At 43.3% G+C, this 14580-nt stretch overlaps 1 protein-coding gene across 1 annotated transcript in view; it reads right to left on the minus strand.

Annotated features, from left to right (window-relative positions):
• BAHD1 (bromo adjacent homology domain containing 1) overlaps window positions 1-14118 on the minus strand; it is a 75256-nt gene extending 61138 nt beyond the window's left edge. Inside the window, exon 1 of the mRNA XM_044435898.1 lies at window positions 14031-14118. The gene's annotated coding sequence lies outside the window, so the exon portion shown is untranslated. The remainder of the gene's footprint in view (window positions 1-14030) is intronic.
• Between the last annotated feature and the right edge of the window lie 462 nt (window positions 14119-14580).

Below are 14580 nucleotides of genomic sequence, written 5' to 3' on the forward strand. Positions count from 1 at the left end.
GTGAGAACGAAAACTACGATTGGAGAAAGCAAGTTGTATAAGTCTATTTCGATACTGCCCAATATCCAAAGTTCTCTGGACAGTTCACAAAAAAACCACCAAAACCATAAAATACCACATCATATAAAAACTGTAAGTTTAAAACTGAACAAAATCAAAGTAGGAAACAAGATAAAAGCCAGCAGCAGAGCAAAGATATATAAAAAAGCTTTTCTTCATCTGATGAATATAGGCATCAGGTAAGCCTCTTTAGGGTGTGCATTCTATAACCAGGGTCCCCTATCAAAAAGTCCTTCTCCTTAGTTGCCACTTTCCTGACCTCATGGGGTGGGACCCATCTGAATTACACTTCAAATAAGCAAAGCACAGCACACTCATATTTGTGCCTCAGAATGCCTGCTAGATCACCCTGTACACTTTCCAAATCCCCTAAGGCACACCACACACACCCCGCCTGATCTGCACAATCAACATATACAATTCGCTTTCCCACAGAAAGCTGGTTTCAGGGCTTTTCCAGATGATGAAATGAGATCTATTTTATTAGCTTTCATCAAGCTCCAGTGGTGCAACAGACCATTCCCATGTTGTACATAAGAGAGGGGGTCGTCATGCTGCAGGAGAATAGCCTGTTCAAGGCTCCCTGAAACACAGGAGAGGGCACAACGAAGTCTTGTAGGAACGAAGGTTAAATGGGGATGTGCGCTCATGAAACAGCGCAGCACAGCTGTGAGGAAAGAGGCATTCATCTTCTTGTTGTTAAAAAGTGCCCAGATGTCATTCATAGGTGCTTTGTGCGAGCAGAAAGACAAACCAGCTGCAGCCCCCCCCACCCCATTCCTTTCCCAATGATCCCTCAACCTTTAGAAGATTTTAGAGTTACTTTGCATAGACCCCATGATACAAGGGGGCACTTAGAATCTATATTAGAAAGATTTTAAAATAAACTTTTAAAATTGAAAATATGCTGCCCGTAATGTTATGGGCACTGGGCAACAATCACAGTGTGATGACTGCAATCACATTCCACTGTAAACTGCAGCAAACATGATGGCTTAGGGAAGTATCATATTTCTCTAACAGTCAAATACTCCTTTCTGAGCTCTGGGAAATGACCATTTCCCCATAATACAAGCGCTCCATTGACAAAAGATTCCTAGCCCTCCCACCCAATAACATGATCACCTGGCCACAGCCCTAATAGTATTAACATATCATTTGATGGTTGTATAGATGGGCCCAAACAATGTCCTTATGTAGACACATTAAATAACTGCACAAGTAGAAGGATTAACAATCTATTATAAAAGGTTTTATACAGTTTGACCACAATACAAAAGAATCTTGTACAGAACAAGTGAAACCAGCTAGTGAGTATGATGAGCAATAATGAAACTTAGCCTATTTCTCTGAGTCCTTGAGAGAGCCAAGAGATCTGACAACTGTTCACTAGTAGGTATTCATTCTCAACCTTCTGAAAACAGTTAACATCCACACTTCAGGCACAAGTATGAAATACATGTTAAAACTCTAAGAACATCTGTAACTTTCTGGCAAAAATCAAAAGGTATGCAGTTTTGTTTTTTAATCATAATGAGCAATGAGCAGCTTTTTGATCCACAATTTTTTGCAGGTTTTTGTCACTAAGCCAATCTTTTGATTGCTAGGATACTGCCCTTCCCTTCCAGTGTAATTCTATATATGTTTCACGAAAGACAAGTTCTAATGCATCCTTCCCTAAGAGGGTGCTCTCCAAATTTTTTGAATGACAACTACCAACGTAACTAACCTACTGGATGGGGTTGACGTGAACCAAGGTCCAAAATATCGGGGGGGGGGGGGTATCAGGTTGAGAAAGGCTGGCCTATTGTATACAACATGGATTTTTCTCCAAGGCATGCACAGAATTGCAACCTTAATTCCTGATCTCAAGCTGCAGCTGTGTTGAAGTTGGGGGATAAAGATTATCCCCCTTTCCAAACTCCTGGATTTGGGGAATGAGCAGGGCTCATCCCAACACCAGCCAGCTGTAGTGTTCTGGGCATCTGAGCTTCCAAGTTCCCAAATGGTTTCAGTCCCAACTTTCTCTTCCAGAAGTAGATGAAAAAGTAAGGACTTGTTTTGGCAGTGAAGAGCTGAGCCACTCCAAGACCTACTCTTCCTCTTTAGATTAAAGCTGAAAGAAAGCAAGTGAGACCTTGAGCTTCACTGTTTCTGCACTGAGTCCTGTAAAGTTCAACAAAACTGCAGGACAATCCAAGTACCATTTCTAGCTCCAAAGGACTTGTTAATGGAATTTTGCTACTAAATGTTTAAAAATGAATGAAAATGGTTTCTGACTTATTTTCCTTAGCTTAGCTGGACCATAAGTACATTTATAAAGTTGATAAAAGTATTTATTGGCTTCCCATTGAAGTCCGGGCCCAATGCAAGGTGTTGGTGATGACCTACAAAGCCCTAAACGGCTTGGGTCCTGGTTACCTGAAGGAGCACTTACGTCCATATATGCCCACCCACCCCGAGATCTGCAGGAGAGGCCCTTCTCCGGGAACCCTCCGTGAAGGATATTAGGAGGGTGAGTACCCGGAGGAGGGCTTTCTCTGCGGTGGCGTCCAATCTATGGAATGCGCTCCCCAGAAAGGTCTGCCTGGCGCCGTCATTATTTGTTTTTCGGCACCAGGTGAAGACCTTTTATTCAAATGTCATTTTAACTGTTAATAGTATTTATTTTATTCTTTGGCCAGGGTGACTTAATTTATACTGTTAATTTATATTATTTTATCGAAGTTTATTTATGTCTGTGAGCCGCCCTGAGGCTTCGGCGAATGGGGCGGCATAGAAGTTTACTAAATAAATAAATAAAATGATTTAGAATTTTTAAAATAATAAACTAAAACTGAGATGACCCCAAATATCTCATTAAAGCTATTTTTCCATGCATTTTGCAATTTGATCAAGCTTTCTCTCTCATCCCTTTGCCAATGGCATCCTCTCATTCATCTGAAAGTCAATACCATCTTGTTTCTACTGCCAACAGCTTAGTGCATCATTCCTCAATGGCACCAGGTTGAAAAAGCTCGTCTACCAACCACTGTCAAGTTTCTTCTGTTCAACCACTTTCTATTTCTTTCTGTGCTGAGAAACACTTAGCTCTAAATTGTCACGATGTTTTATGCTGCAATGACACATCACACACAAACAATGATGGGCAATGAATAAAATCCTTTAATGAAGACATGCATTTAGGGTAAACAGGTCAGATTAATTTAGCATTGGTTGTAATCTCAAGGAATATCATCATATAGCTTCAGATTTGGAATTAACAATATGTGGCCCATGTGTAAACACAAACCCCAGTCCTTTTTTGCATCCTCTTCCACATACCATGTTGGTAAGGCTTCTGGAAGTGTGATTTTGCATTAAAACAGGGTGCACTCTGCACATGCACCTTGCTTTAAAGGGAAAATGTACAATATTAGTAATTCTGGGGGACAGAAATTTGTTCCAAACCCTCAGATGTTGCCCATCCTTGATTCAGACATCAATGTGATCATGTAACATGTAAGTCTTCCCAAAACTATGTAAGTATTTGCTATCCACAATGGCAGAATTAGCCATGTTAATATTTATATGTTCTTTAGAAATACTCGATATGAATTTAATGGATAAAAATTGTTCCTATAGTAGCCTTACCACAATATTTCTTTATCTGGATTTTTAAATCTATGAAGTCGATGGGAAGGGCAAAATATGCCTCCTACAGAAGTAACATCTGAATAAGGCATCATCACATTTCATTCTATTTGATGATAAAGGCTGGCTATTCTAATGGACAATCTGAGCGGCTGTTTCATTTGCACTGTCAACTGTTATGGTATAGTTGCAGATTCATCTCTCTACAGGTTGACCAATTATTCCAGTGCTGTCATATATTTTGCTAGGAGGAAACTTTCAACAATATCTGATTAATGTTTGAAGAATGGGTATTCCTCGCTCATTTATTTCTATTTCAATAAAAGTTTCAAGGACAGTGCAAGTAGCACCAAAAAAAATAAAGAAGCAAAAAATTTTTCTCTGGACCCAAAAGACTTCAGCAATTTTAAACCAATGGTGAATGTGTCTTTTCAGGGCAAGATCAACCAGCTCCAGGCAGTATGGATGAGACAGATTAAATGGATCCATTTCAGTCCAGGTTCAGGCCAGGTTTTGGCAAAGAAATAGTTTTAGTCACCCTGTATGATAACTACCTTGGGAGAAAAAGACAGGGGACTGTGACCTTGTTGATACCCCTGGATCTTTTGACAGTGTTTGGCACCATTAGCCATGCTTATCCTTCAGGGTCAGTTGTCTGACTTGGAAGTGGGGGATACTGCATTGCAGTGGTCCCAACCCACCTTTGAGGGTTAGTTCCAGAAGGTGCTGTTTGGGGAATACTGCTTAGCCCTGTGGACTGTCCAGTATGGGGTTCCTCAAAGGCTGGTCTTGTCCCCCAGGCTATTTAACATTTTCCTTGAAACACTAAGTTATCTAGAGTTTCAGGGTACACTGTCATTAGCATACAGATGAGCTGCAGCTCCATTTCTCCTTTGCATCTTCATTAGGTGAGGCTGAGGACGGGATAAAGTGATGCTTCACTTTGGAACTGAACTATATGGGGGCTAAAAAGTAAAAGGTAATCCTTGCAAGACTGAAACTATTCATGGGTGGTTCCTCTGACTGGATGGATGGTGTTCAACTTGTTCTAGATGGGGCTGCACTCCCCTTGAAGGAGAAAGTCTATAGCTTGGGGTCCTCCTTGAGCTACCTTTGTCACATAAAGTTCCATTGGCCTCAGTGGCATGGTGTGCATTCTACCAGCTTTGGTTGGTGGTCCAGCTATGCCTCTATTTGGAGACAGACAGCCTGGGTTTAGTAATCTATATTCTGATAATCTCTTACTTAGATTACTGTGATGCCCTCTATAGGGGGTTGATCTTGAAGACTATCTGGAAGCTGTAACCTAATAACCAAGACCAGAAGGTCCAGACATATAACACCAATTCTCGCTCACTTGCACTGGCTGCCTATATGATTCTGATCTCAATTCAGAGTTCTGGTTTTAACCTATACATCCCTACCTGGTTTCAGACTATAATACTTAATGAAGTGCCTCTCCCAGCTAGAATATTTCTGGACAGTACAATAAGCATCCTGAGAGAGGTAATAAGGAAAAAGGCCTTCCCAGTAGCAGCCCTCTAATTATGGAACAAGCTCCCCACTGAGGCCCACCTGGCGCCAACTCTACTGTCCTTTCAGCACCAGATCCCTCTCTGACAAGGCATTTAACAGCTCTAATTACCGTATGTCCACCATTTAACAGGTCTTCTTGTTTTAACATATACTAGCTGATTCAACTGTTTACATTCAGTATTTAAATGTGGCTTTTATGTTTTCTAGTTAAATTTTGTGTTTTCATTATTGTATTTTAGATTGTATTTTTATTGTATTTTAGATTATATTTGTTGGAAGACACCCCGATAGCTTCAGTTATTGGTTTATACAGAAACAACATAAATAAGAAATAAATCAAAAGGATTAGAAAGCTGTAGGTTTTTTGCCCCTTGGCTGGCTCCTCCCAGGCATTTACATATATCCAAATACATATTAAACCAAACGGCATTTAAAACAACTTCATGCAAGAGAAAAAGAAATGCCAAGGATGCTTCCCACTTTCAGACAGTTGTCCAGTAGCCACAATCATGGAATATTAGTCTAAGAATCTTACAAGGAATCTGGCTTCTTAACCATTATTGATATAGCACTCTCAATGTCGTGCTATACCACACACATTAACAGAGTACAAGAGGAAGGCCTACAATTGGACACAACTGAAATATATTTATTTATTTATTTATTTATTTAAAACATTTCTATGCCGCCCCCATCGCAACAAAGCCTCGGGGCGGCTCACAACAAAAACAAACAAAATCATACAAAATTTTATACACTAAAAATATTAAAACCCGGTGCATCTCAGCTTAAAATTTTTTTAAAATCCTACATAATAAATTAACACTTAAAATAAGTTTTAAATAAAAAGGTCTTAGCCTGGCGCCGAAAAACAAATAACGACGGCGCCAGGCGGACCTCTCTGGGGAGTGCATTTCATCAGTGGGGTGCCACTGCAGAGAAAGCCCTCCTCTGGGTACTCACCCTCCTAATATCATTCACAGAGGGTTCCCGGAGAAGGGCATCTGTTGCTGATCTCAAGGGGCGGGAGGGCATATATGGGCGCAAGCGTTCCTTTAGATACCCAGGGCCCAAGCCGTTTAGGGCTTTATAGGTCATAACCAACACCTTGAATTGGGCCCAGACTTCAATCGGGAGTCAATGCAGCTGATGGAGAACTGGGGTTATATGAGAACAATACAGGAAGTGAAGGCAGGATGAAACAGGCAAAGAATGTGTGCTATTGCAAGAGTCATAGCTTGGCAGTAGAATACATGATTTTCCCAGGTTCAATACCTCAGCTTTCTCAGTTGGACTAGAAAGGCAACCCCCTGAGTGCCAACCCTGAAGAGTAGCTGCTATTCCATGTAGACATTGCTGAACTAAATGGACCATGATATAAGGCAGCTTTCATGTTCCTAAAATATATAACCTAAAAGGGAAGTTGTAAACAGCTAGACCAGCCTTCTGAAGTCTGATGTCCTTTAGATGCTTGGGACTACAACTCCCAGCATCCCTACCCACTGGAGATACAGAATAAGGCTAATGCGAACTGAAATCCAAAACATCTGAAGGGAATCCAAGTACTGAAGATTGAGCTAGACACTGCACAACTGATCCATATCCATCCTCCATGTCACATCACACCATTCCTAGAATGGCTTATATTGGGGTGGCCCTGCAGTAGCATGAGCAAAACACTGTTCATGTAATCAGCCTTTCCTGCCCCTCTGCCTCCCGCTGCATCCCGCCCCCCCCGCCCCCTGTGCAAGGCATCTTCTGTTGAGTTCAGCAGGTCCTCCTCTGCAGCCCCTCCCCTCAACTGTTCGAGAGACCACTTTAGAATGGCTTGCCGGGGTGCGGGGTACAAGACTGCAATGGGGAGTAGGGGCAGGGAAGCCACACTGCAGGAAAAGTGCTCTGGTTCCAATCCATTCGATCATCTTGATGCAAAATATGTGTTTAGCTTGAACAAGGCTCAGTGGCACTGCTCACTCAATTCAAGGAGGAGTTGTAAAACATGGAGTAATGCCATGCAAAAAAATTCTTATAGGACAACTGTTCAGAGAAATAAAGAGAAAAACACAAGTCTGAAATGCACAACAAGTTGCCCTTATTTTAACCAGAGGCCAATCCTGCCTGTGTTACAACACTGCTTCCCGCACACATAATCTGTAATATACTTTAGGGACAGCCCCATTTTCAATGATACTGCAATAAGCTTTCTGATCAAAGTTACATGCACCACTGAAGTACTTCATTAGCAGGCATTTGTAATAATTAGAAGCCAAAAGAAAAAAAAGAAAAAACGTGAGAGAACATCTTAACACGCAGTTTGGTTACCGAGTTAGATACAATTCCTGTGACTGAGGAGCACAAATGTAATGTTCAGAAAGCTTACCAGGCACATGTTGCAGTGCAGACATATCAACAGAACATATACTGCACCCACAAAATATATGGAGAGGGGAAAGAAATGTGAACGTACAGCTGGTACATCATGACTGATTCCATGTGACAAGTGTGTTTTTAAGCATAGCACAGTTGCCCCACAAACATAGTGAAAGACATACCTAGTTTTTTTATTTAGCTCTCTCACTAGCCAAATTCATCATGGATTTTCCCCCTCATCAAAGAGGTTTCATAAAAGTGTCAACATAAATAATATTGTAAACCTTGCACAGAGAGTTTAAAATATCTCTTCAAGTGGAATGCTGGACTTGAGCTTCTATCTAATGCATCAGTTAGCCACCTACCCCAACCTGGTGCCCTCCAGGTATACATACAATTCCCACCATCCCCAGTTCCTTATGCAAATACACTCAGAGGTCAAGCAATTCTTGGTAAAGAATTGGTTTCCTCCTTTTCTTTAAAAGACTGCTGAGAGACATTTGACTGGGTCAAGGAGAGGCATCCAAACTGAAATTGACTTCAGTCTTATCTCTAGTTCTACTACTTTATCATATTACAGGTGGGGCATGAAAGATGTTCATCTCTTGCAGAAATTCAAATATAGCTATTTCCAGGTAAATAGTTGTATTAAGTTTGTTGCAGCAAACCCAGAAAAAAATCTTTAAAACAAATTATTGGCCTTTAAGTTGCCACAAGTCTCCCTGTTATTTTAAATGTAATGACTTCTCTTGAAATATTAGGAATTGACTCTTCCTTTGAATCCATATAGTAAAACCACCTATACTCTAATAATGCCTCTGCAACTGGCAAAAATAAATGCAAAACACTTATTTGTGGCATATCACAATTTACTTCCATCAAATGAATAGTTGCAGTATCCCTGAGGAGCACAGTCTGGCAAGTTCCCAGTAAAAAACTCCACCAGCTGTGAATTCACCAAACGGTCTTAGGCAATCCACTGTTCTCTCAGCCTCAACCCTCACTCCCTGCAATATGGGGAAAATGCTGTGCATCTGCCTTGCAGGACAAATATAAAGACTGCAAGAGAAATGCAAAATCTTTACAACATTCATCCAAAATGTATTACAGAAACTCTAAAACTTCAAGGGGGACTGGCTTTACATCCCACTAACTAAAGTATTGATGATAAATATGAAGAACAAGGTCTTCTCCATGGTGTGGGAGCATCTTTTGGAACACTCTGCCTATAAAGGCGTGCATATCCCCCATCCTGTGTGCCACTTCATTTCAGAAAAAAGTATTGTTCTTTGTGGGGTTTGGTCTACAATCATGTGCTTTTATCATTATGCCTGTGGTGACTGCATTGTATGTTCTTTAACAGAAACAGAATATTCATTAATAGAATGAAAACTGCAGGACAAAATTATTTTAAATAAAATTATTAGGTTTAGGGATTATCACAATGATGCAGACAAGAAGTCAAGTCTGAACTTCTTACACTCAGGACAATATGTGCAAGGATCCCTCTAAGCCTAGCTTCCTGTGAATGATTTATATGCTTGACGAACTTAAACAACCAAAACACAAGTAAAATATCTCCAGCAAGAGCTCTGGATTTTCTGTATAACCAGCTCTGAGCCTGCAAGATAGAGTATGAAATAAAAGTTTTCCACAAGTATAAGACAGGAACTCCATTAATGTGCGTGTTAAAGAAAGATAGGGAGCTTATGATTCGAAAAAGCTGGCAAATACCTGAAGATGCGACACATCCTGCCACACTGGTTCAAGTATTTCACACCCATTCACTATATCAGAGTATAAATAATGCATTAAGTACAGAATTTCTTGTCTGTTCATCACTGAAATCAGTACATTCAATATAAAAGCTCAGACATCAGGAGAAGGTGCTTTGACAGTAGGTGGCTTTACACATCATGCCAATCCTCTTTGGCTGTAAGTCATGGTGGGCTGTTTGTTACAAGGAAAAACACACAGTGTAGCCAACAGATAATCAGGCTCGTTATGGATTGTCATCTCCCTCAGCCTACCAGCTGGAATCCCATGGGACTGTAACTCAAATCGCTCTCCCCATCCCAATCAGAATTCATTTTAGCTTGCTGTGGCTTTTCAGCCCCTTTTTATTGGAGATCATCTACAGCAACTGGCCTTTTGACAGCCACTGACCATCCCTTTTAAGGGCCCAAGTGGCACACTGAAGGGGCTATCATTAGTCCATCATCCACTTTTAAAAAATTGTGCCCCAGATATGCACAAATATTCTGCTAATTAAAAAAAACCATTTAGCCAGAAATGTGGATTCCAGCAATGCAGTTGTTTCCATTTTGACAGGGGTGAAAATGGGAAGCAATCCTTGAATGTCCTATCAAAATGCAGCAGGTACCAGCCACAGACATTAATGCAGAGAGCTTCCTGATAGGGTTTTTTTTTAAGGGGGGACACTTTTGTCTTGACAGATGTTGATAGGTGAACTACCAATTCAAAACAATGATGGGAGTAATCTTTCTCATGAGGATACCCCCTGAGCACAGCAGAGACAGCAAATCATCAAAGTACCATGCCTTTTGGGTGCCTAGCACTGGCCGTGGCTTGAGGGAGCTTAGAAAGAGCAGCAAGAGGGGGGAAGGTGCTGTTCTTGCTCAGTGGGTTCTTTTACCACTGCCCAGAACCCATACTGGGGAAAAAACAAAGCACACTGCTGAAAGGATCTGGATTCAGATGACGCAAGAACCTACTATAGCCTGCTGCCCATAATGGGTTACAATGTTCTGTGAACCAGGTCAGAGAGATGAAGAATTGCTCTCACATCACTACAACATTCATCATGCACTTCACTCTGCAGATACACCATTAATCCTCCTCTACTTCAACTTCACTGATACAGGAAAACACTATCCTCTACTTTCACCTTCATCCAGGTTCACCTGACAGGCAAGCATAGCCAATAACAGTTCAGCATCTATTACAGAAGTTGTAGCATTAATAGAAAAAATTGTTGTCAGCAGTAGAAAATTTCCTTACAACAATATTTTCCCCATGAAAGCATAGATTTACCAAGAACCTTTCAATATGGCACTCAATCATTGACCCGGTTTGCATGATGAAAGTGTGACTTGTTTAAAGTGGTGGTGCTTGCTGGCCTCCATTTTCCTAATTGCCTGGCAGGACACAGCTTGTTGGAAGGTGAAATAGCCCTCAATAACCCATGGCCTATTGTAGGTTTATTTGAGGGTTCTCCCCTGCCTCCAACAAACCATGCTGCCTGGGTTCAGACAGTATGACAACAGAAGCCTGGGAAAGTGATTCGGCAAATGGTACCCAACATGCACCATAGTTTGTTTAACCCACAATGTTGCAAGGGACTCAAAACACTGGATGGGTAAAATTCAGACAATGGTTCTAAATCATAGCTTAAATAAATGAATAGATTCTTAATTTGAAGCCTTCACAAGATCAGGTTACACATAATATAAAATCAAAATTCTAGGACTAGCATATCTAATCTATTATGCTGCTATAGATTTTTTGAAGTTCCAGAATTCTGCAAATGCTTCATAACAGTCATACTGGACTGTCAAAAGGTCATTTGAACATTGTACCATTTACTTTAATCATAACTCTGGGTCTCTCAATCCAATTTTCAGGGAATGTCTCACATCCTTGCAGTGCCCTGTAGTTTTCAGGCATGGAGCAATCAGTGCAAACAGGCAAACCGTGAAAACAAGGTTAATATACAGAGTTGATCAACACAACCTTGTACAAGTATGCCTTACTTTGTTTTGTTGTAAAAAGGGGAATAACAACATTGCTCAAACACTTGTGACCGAACAACAAGCAACAAGGCAGAAGTAGGCACCCTGGCATTTTCCAAATGTTTAGCACTACTATGCCCATCAGCTGAAGCTAGTATGGTAACTTAATGGAAGTTAATGGAAACTGACATCCCAAACATCTGGCTAGCACAGGTTGCCTATCTCCACAGCAAGAAAATGTTAAATACTTTATAGATTAATCAGACTACAAAATCTAAATAAATAAAAACAATCCAATCTAGAATTGGCTAATCTCACAATTACCAGTGCCTGTTCTTTTCAGAAGCATCCAGAAATAAACGAACTGATCTCTTCAATGTTACTTTCATACAAGTGAAAGCAATGCAAGTACTTGCTTGCATTTTCCATTTAATGTACAGGCAGAAAGCCACAGAAATCATCAGGCAAATATTAACAATAACTATATTAAATACTTCCCCAGCATTATCCTTCAATGTAAGCAGTGCTCCAGACTTTATAAGCGCAAGTCAGATCTGTTAACACATGGTCAATGTAATGAATTAGAATGTCCAGTGTTCCACACAGTAATTACTGAAATTTCTAACTCAAACACGCAAGTGACTGACATAAAACTGAAATGAAAATTATACACATTTTCTGCAAAGCAGCTATTTATCCTACAACATTTTTGCTTCAATATGAATGCAAGATTCACTGAACTCTTTTACCAAATACTTTTTAAAAAACACTCATGATGTACTAATAAAACCCTAAAACTAATAAAACCCTAAACAATTTTGCACATACTATTTACTATGATGTGCACATTTTGAAATTGATTTTTCAGATTTTAACCTCTCCTCCCGTACAGAAAGGGTATAAGGGGAAAGGGATGCCTCCCCAGATGCAATGACAGAGATTTCATTTAGGGTTCCAATCTTGTGAAACAGAAAAAAAAAAAAAATGTGTGGGGAATGTCCAAGGGCACTAGAGGGATCGGATTATTTGAGAGAGGGGATATGGAAACATTTAAGCAGGAAAAGCATAAACCTGTGAACTGTCATAAAGTGCATTAATTGGAAAGGGGGAAGATTCCAGAGTTGGTAACTAAAGAACTTTGAAATGCACATGTGATTTTTGGCCTATGAAGGCATTACACATCCAAGTTGTGACAGCATGAGAAATACTGAGCAGACAATGCATTATCTTCCCTGAATTATTACCACCTGCAAAATTACTCCCTACAGGAAAGAAGTTATACAGCCTTCAACTTAGATTTTTCCTGTTATTGGTTCCACCCCCTCAACTTCCTTCACAGTTTTATAAACTACTATCAAACAATATTGTGATTCTGCAGTTTTATTTCACCACATTGAAACATTTCTCTCAAGTCAGTGACAAGTTATATGTTTTGCTGTTTCTAGAGAAAATCCATCCACATGCAGTCTCCGACACATCTTTCCATACACATACCCCCAACACTTTTTTTAACAGTCTAAGGCTTAATCACTTCTGCTGCAGTGCTCGGTTCCAAGTTCCTGTTCCAATAGACCACTAACTAGGAATAGAAAGTGTTCTGTTTGTCTTTGTCCTTTACAGCCCATTTTAAACAGGACATCTGTCTCTGTGTCTGGTTTATCCAGAAAGGCGTCTCCCTGAGACAGGGCAGTCCTCTCCGAAGTGGGAAATAGGTCTGACGGGCGACGTCTGACGGGAAAAGGGAGAAAAGGGGGACAGCCAAGGAGCCAGCACAAGCTCCATTCACGTGCTCCCCCATAGATTCGGCCCCTGCCTTTCGTTAGAGCCTTTGGAAAAGGATGAGGGGCATGAGGTTGTAAAAGTTCATGGTTTTGTTACATAACTTTAGACCTAAAGCTAATCCCACAAGCTGGGCAGGAGCTTGGCCCTTAGTGCGATCCAAGTGGGCCCCCGGGGAATCTCAGTGGCATGGCTCAGCCCACCTGCCAAAGGGGACCATTTCTTCGGGGCTCTCGGGCGGCCGGATGAAACGTGAGCAGCCCGGGATGTCCTTCAGCTCAAGCAGAGGGTCAGTCCGAGGGCCACGGTGCCGTTCGGGAAAGGGGGTGGCGGCAGCCGCCCCCGCCACCCAACGCCAAGGCAGGCCCCCGCCGATACCAAGCCCGGAGAAAGGGCGAGAACGGAGAAGCGGCTGCAGCTGGAATCGCAGCGAGCAAGTCAGCCGGCCAAGTCACCCACCCACCATGACACGAGGAGCGGCAACCGTGGATGCACTGGAGGCAGACAAGGGGGGCAGAAGCGCCCCCGGGGGACCCAACAGCTCGACTCGCCGCCCGCCCGCCCGGCCCCTGTGCCAGCACGAGCCAGATTCCGGCAGAAAGTTCCCAGTGCCCCCCGGCTGAAGCCAGCGTACCGATTCGTCGTAGGGGCGTCCCGCAAGAACCGCGCCCCCTCCGCTTCCCTTCGCCAAGCCCGCCACCTCCCCCCCAACCGGTTCCCAACGGCGGCGGCGGCGGCACCTGTTCCTATCACCCTCCCGCTCCCCACAAGTTCCTCGACGCTGCGTTCTCCCAGCACCACCGCCGCCCCCGCCGCCAAGGCCGGCAGCGGGCGGAGCCCCATCGCCTCGCCGGCCGGTGCAGACTGACGGACTGAAGAACTCCCTCCTCGCTCACTCACCGGGGCGCTCGCGGGCTGCTCCGTCGTCGCTGCCGCCGTTTGGCTCAGCGGGGCCCACCCAGGGCAGGCGGAGGCCCCGGCCGGGCTGGAATCCGGCGGCTGGAACGCCCCGGGGCGCCCGAGTCCCGGGCTCCACGCTGCTGCGTCAGCACCGCCGCCTCCCGCCGCGTCGCCGCCCGGCTGCGGGATGGGGACGGCAGGCGCGCCCCCTTCTGGGGCCCGCGCGCGCAAGGCCGGAGGGGGCGGTCGCGGCGGCGGCTCCTGCTGCTTCTACTCCCGCGGCGGGAGAAGGGCTCGTGTCCTACTGCTGTGCCGCCGCCGCTGCCTCTGCTACTGCTGCTGCTGCGTCGTCTCCGTCTCCGTCTCCGTCGTCGTCGTCGTCTTCCTCGCCGCCGAGCTGCTCTAACTCTCCGAAAGCAGCAGCGGCAGCATCGAGCCCTTACTCGGCTCCGCTCCGTCCTCCCTTCCTGCTTCCTCGTCGGCAACCAATCAGGACTCTCTCCACCGCAGTCCGCTCCGCCGCTCCCGCCAATCACGTGGCACTTGCCCG

This window comes from Varanus komodoensis, unplaced genomic scaffold (genome assembly GCF_004798865.1).
Source record: "Varanus komodoensis strain SLA01 unplaced genomic scaffold, ASM479886v1 scaffold3, whole genome shotgun sequence".
NCBI lineage: Eukaryota > Metazoa > Chordata > Lepidosauria > Squamata > Varanidae > Varanus > Varanus komodoensis.